Below are 6,000 nucleotides of genomic sequence, written 5' to 3' on the forward strand. Positions count from 1 at the left end.
AAGAATAAATTCTCTTGTGTTTTCCTCAAACATTCCAGAACAGAAAAGATTTTTAAGTTTTGAGGTAGAACTTTATAACCTAGGTTGATTTCAGAGAAGCATCCAAATGCAGTTGCGTACAATTTATAACCCGCTTGAAGTCTCCACTGTTTATAAAGTGAAGAATACATGAAGGATTTCAACTGATGTAAAAAGGAGACAAAATTTCCTAAAACCTGTCCCCTGTTCATCCTCTTCCCAAGCAGGAACTTCTACAATATCCTCGACCAGGTCATCCAGACACCAAGTGAATACTTCCACTAATGGGAAACTCTTTGCCCCCAGGTGCTTAGTTCATCTTCAGCCACCTATAATTGTTAGCAAGATTTTCCTTTATATTGAGTCAAAATCTGCCTCTGTGCAATTTCTGACTCCTGCTCACAGTTCTTGTCCTTTGGAGCCCACTCTAGGTCTATTCTCTTTTTCACATGATGTTGTTATTCAGTTGTTCAGTTGTGACTGATTCTTAATGCCCACACGGACCACGGCATGTTAGGCTTTTTTTTATCCTCCCTTATCTCCCAAAGTCTGTCCAGATTCATGGTCCATGTTTCCATGATACTATCTGCCTATCTCATCCTCTGCCATACCCTTCTCCTTTGGCGTTCAATCTTTCCCAACATCAGGAAGTCTCCGGTGAGTTCTGTCTTCTCATTATATGGCCAAAGTATTTCAGCTTCAGTTACAGTATCTGACTTTCCTGTGAACAGCTTGAATTGATTTCTTTAACTTTTGATGGATTTGATCTCCCTGATGTCCAAAGGACTCTCAAAAGTCTTCTTCAGCACCGCAGTTCAAAAGTGTGGACTCTGTAGGACTAGGCTTCCTTTATAGTCCAACTCTCACAGCTCATCATTGCTAACGAAAAAAACATAGCTTTGATTATTCAGATCTTTGTCATCAAGGTGAAGGTTCTGCTTTTTGGCCATATTTCTGCCAGAATTTCCATATTTCTTCTTTCAAGGAACAAATGTCTTTAAACATCATGGTTGCAGTTGCTATCTGCTGTGATCTTTGAGCCCAAGAATATAAAATCTGACACTGCTTCCACTGCTTCTCCCTCTATCTTCCAGGCAGTGATGGGATGAATTGCCAAGATCTTAGTTTTATGATGTTGAGCTTCAGGCCAACTTTCCTTATTCATTGTCATCAAGAGACTTCTTAATTCTTCTTTACTTTCTGCAATCAGAATGGTACCATCTGCATATCTGACATTGTTGATATTTGTGCTGGCGACCTTAATTCCGGCTTTTAATTCATACAGCCTGGTATTTCATGTGACATACTCTGCATATCAGTTAAATAAATAAGGTGCCGGTGTACAGCTATCTTTTCCCAATCTGAAAGCAATCAGTTGTTTTACATTCACTTCTAAGTCTTGCTTCATGACCCACATACAGGTTCCTCAGGAGACAAGTTAAGATAGTCTGGTACTCCATTTCATATGACAATTCTTCCAGTAGTTAAATGCAGGTAAGGGAAGAGGCCTAGCAGGTAGCCGTGGCAAAAGCAACTGCAGCTCTTGGGTCACGGTGAAGGATATCAGTCACTAGCTTGGATCAGGAAGGCAAGGAAGGTAACATCTCAGCCAGGATGAGACCTGATGGACTTCCATCCTTGCCTGGAGATCAATATCTCTTCCTCATTGCTGTTAGCCCCATAAAGGTGATGTTGGTCTACCCATCAGGAGCAAGCATACTCCAGTAGCGCCACAGCTCCGGGCAGAATCAGCAGAAGCAGAGAAATTGGGTCCAAGCTGCATGTAGAGCCAACGAGCTTGTGTTTGGTGCTAAAGTGGAGAGAATGGCTAGCTGTAGGACCACAGAACTAAAGGGCAAGGGAAAAGGGTTCCGGTACAAAATGGTTTGATTCACCAGAAAGATGCTGTGAATGAGGATGATTCTGAGCCACGTTTAAGTTGCCAGCCCAATCAAAGTAACAGCTGGACAATCCAACCAGGGCGGATCCACACTTGTCTAGTTACCTTGCTCCATCCGGGGTCCACAGCTGAAGAGTCACCTATGCCACATTTGACAACCTATGGATAAATAAGCAATGGGGAACATCTTAATATACCTCCTGGTGTGTTTAGTCAACCTGGAGTTTTAAGAAATTCTCCCCTATTCCTTGGTCAGCATGGACTTAACCTTTGTCCTGGGAATGCAGATTTCTCCACATGGCAGACAAGCGGATCTCAGAGGCAATCAACCCAAAGTTCTGTTTGTATAGTTACCACCCAGCTCTCTTGGGGAGACATAACTGGTGAACTGGCTACATCTGACACTGAAACTTTGAGCAAGATGTCCGGCATTAGTAGTACTGAACAAGGCATGACTGAACTGAAAATTGATGGTGATGTGAGAGCCGGCATGACAAAAACTGTGGGTTCCACTATGAGCAGTACAGGTGTGATAAGCTTTGCAGCCAATAGTGCCCCTCTTCCTGGTAATTCAGCAGCAACACCAACCTCTTGTTCTACCACTGTCAGAAAGTCTACCAGACCTCAGTCAAAACTTAAACCCAAGGAATTGGGAATTGGGGGAGCTGATATAACACCACTTCCTATAAAACCTAACATGACTCCTGGAACTTGGAATGACAAAGGGTCAGTGGTAAAAGCTTCATCCAACCAGCAGGTTCTTCTGCCTCTTCAGACTATCATCTAGAAGCATCGGCCATTAATTTGACCACTACCGCCAGTACAAAGCCAGCGACACCAACAGCAGCCTCAGTTACCACAACCACAGCTGCAACGAAGACCTCAGCCCTAGGCTCAGACTCACTGAGTAGAGCAGAAGCAACTGCAGGAGTTGCAGAACTGTCAGAGAGGAGTAGGTTTCAATCTGAACACCAGAGCAGGCGGTGAAAACTTCAGTTAAAAGGCTGTTCTTGTCAGTCCTTCACAAACCAGAGTAGAAGAACATCTAGCGCTGGCAGAACTAAAGGCTATAAATAACTATGATCTCCAACAATCTTAGACTGGAACCTGAAGAAAAGATGTGTGTTTATAATCAAAAGCCATTCTGAAGATGATAAACATGATCTATTTGGCATAGTACTGAATGTATTGGTTGTTGTTTGTCCTTCATGCTCAAAGAGGATGAAAATGACATCAGGACATCGGAGTCAACGTATAGTATGTCTGGCTACAGCTGATCAGACCAATACAAATTTGGAAGTCTCTACCACAGGTCAAAGGCAAATAGTTTGACCATTGCACATCTGAGCTACTGCAGTTCTGCTTTGCTCATAGAGCACAGGCATGCCCTGCTGGGCAGTCCTATGCTAGTGTCTCCCATGGCTCACAACTGATTCCAAAGTTCTTCAGACAGACCTTAAGAGTGCCCTTGTATTGCTGCTTCTGTGAGTGCTTGTCTTATGTGATTTATTTCATAAAATAGTCTTTTAGGCAAATATATATTTGACATTCAAACAATGTGGCCAGCTCATCAAAGATATACTTTCTACAGTAGAGCCTGGCAGTTCATCTTGAGAAATGACCTCAGTGCCTGCCACCTTATCCTATGAAAATAAGCATTTAGATGTACCTTACTGTTCTTGGAATGGTTAAAGTCCACTTTATTGACTTTTCAGGGTGAATGGTGGTGGACACTTTAGTCGAGTGGTTGAGATGATGTATGTTATGAATTACATTGTATATGCTAGAGGCTGGTCTCAGGATGAGTGGAAGGTCAAGTCTGATATGAAATGGACCTTTGTTCAAGATGGCCCCAGTAATCAGTCGTGGTATATTCTTTTGGAAAATAATGACAACAAACTAGTTACCTATTCAAGGGCCACTCAAGAGGTGCCCTTAGGAAAAGCTAAGCAAGTGCTTAAAATAGTTGCTAATTTCAAACATACCACCTCAATCTTTGATAACTTTGCACATATAAAGTTTCAAGAAGAGGAGGTAGTCATATGTAGGGAGAGAAATAGAAACAAACCATAACTATCTGGAGATGCCTTTCTAGAACAATAATACATCATTAGTAGAATCAGGAAATGCTTCTTATAACTAAGGAGACATTATTAAAGCTTTTTTTTCCCCTCCTCAACATGACATCTTTGAACACTTTATCACAAAACTCAATCTTTTTGTATTGGTTCTCATCAGCATATGGGCTCTTATACTCTCTCACAAAACAAACATGTGATTTGTAACTTCATCAAGTACCTTCTGTCTCCAAGCTTTTAACAGGATCTACAATCTTTTGTAATTATGTAATCTAGGTAAGGCACAAAAGTCTGAATGAATGTAAGGATTCATTAATTCTTTGAATATGTTAAATAGTAACAACCATTACAAGTGGTTCAGTGTTGTAAGATTCACACTTTTTCAACTTTTTCTTTGTTGTACTTTTAACTGTCAGTTTTTAGCTAGTTAACAGATTAAAAGCAAAAGTGTGCCATAAATAATATTCAAATGCAGCAAGTCTTTACTCTCCAAGTTTTTAATTCTTCAATCAAAAACAATACTATGTCCTTTAACTGGTCTGTCTATGGAGTGGTTTTAAAACCATTCAGCATCAGTGTTTTATAGCACGTCTTCCCTACTCTGTGCTTGAAGAGGTCATTAATTTGAACCTCATTATAGGATTTGATATTTAATCTTGCTGAATTTCATCTTACCAGATTCAGGCCACAATCCTAATTCCTACCTCTTTTTATACTGCTTCTGCTAGTGCATTTCCCAAAGGAAAATGGTGGTCAAAGGACAGGAAGAAAATTTTCAAAAAATTAATAGCATCAAAAATCATATGAAAGATTGCTCTAAATCACTTATAAAAGAAATGCAAATTTTTAAATATCTCTGGTTTTACTTCACACTCAGGAAATTGACAAAAATGGAAAAAAAAAAGATGGGAACAGTCAAGCTTGAATGAACTTTATTAAAACTAGGCCAAGTCACATTCTGTTAGTGGAGCTATGAATTAGTCTAATTGCTATGGAAGACAATCTGGAAAAGTCACTAAGTTGTATAGCTCTCTGACCTAGAGATCTCAATACTGTGGAACAGAAGCAGAACCTCTGCAGACACCAAAATATTAGTACAGCACTTTCTGTGGTAGTGAAAACCTGGAAACAAAGTAGATGCCCATTGCCATGAAAAAAAAAGAGAATATGAGAAATATGAAACAACATGGGAATGCTTATATGAACTTGGGACAAGCACACAGGTAATTGATATAAATCAACAGAAGAAGGAAAAGAATATTTGAAATGTATAGGATCATATAAAACAAAGAATCATGTGTTTCATATCTAGCCAGACTCTGAGTAATTGTAATGACCAATTTTGTCCCCAGAGAAGACATGAGGAAAAGGACCTGTATCTTTTGGTTAGGGAGTCCCGCAGATGCTCTACTCTGCAAATGACATTGCAGGGAGTACAGCAAGCTCCAAGGCATTGCAGAACCTCCTGGAAGAAATCTGTAACCACTCAAAGGAGTGGGGCCTGTTTATCTGCACAGGAAGGAAGGGTTAGATGAAGAAGATCTACTGCCAGATTTCAACATGCATTTGGATGAATACCTTATAGAGTATGGCCAACAGTATGTACATGTGGGACAAAAAATACAGATGTACAATGAACTGGGCCCAGAGATGAAGAAGGGATGGAGACTGGACTAGATTGATTTCAGGAAATTGCAAAGCTCCTTTTACTGTTTCCAAGCCTTCCATGAAATAAAGACACATATTTTCAAAAGAAATATAGTAGTATGGCATAAAAATATGGATACAATTGCCTATTAAGAAGGCAAGAATCCAAAATGGGGACTTCTGGCCAAGATGGCAGAAAGGACCCGTACATCTATCTAAGCTCCTTCTTGCTCTCAGAATACTTTATTTCATGACAAGGACTCAGAATTAGGGCTTGACTGAAAAAAAACCCACAAATAATTACCAACAGAAGATATCCTTGAAATTCTCCAGAAAAGGTCTGTTCTTGCTCATGGG

General features: G+C 40.1%; 1 pseudogene; it reads left to right on the top strand.

Annotated features, from left to right (window-relative positions):
* LOC127543155 (YTH domain-containing family protein 3-like) overlaps window positions 1-3,991 on the top strand; it is a 141,278-nt pseudogene extending 137,287 nt beyond the window's left edge.
* The last annotated feature ends 2,009 nt before the right edge of the window (window positions 3,992-6,000 follow it).

The sequence above is a fragment of the Antechinus flavipes genome, chromosome X, assembly GCF_016432865.1.
Source record: "Antechinus flavipes isolate AdamAnt ecotype Samford, QLD, Australia chromosome X, AdamAnt_v2, whole genome shotgun sequence".
NCBI classification, from domain to species: domain Eukaryota; kingdom Metazoa; phylum Chordata; class Mammalia; order Dasyuromorphia; family Dasyuridae; genus Antechinus; species Antechinus flavipes.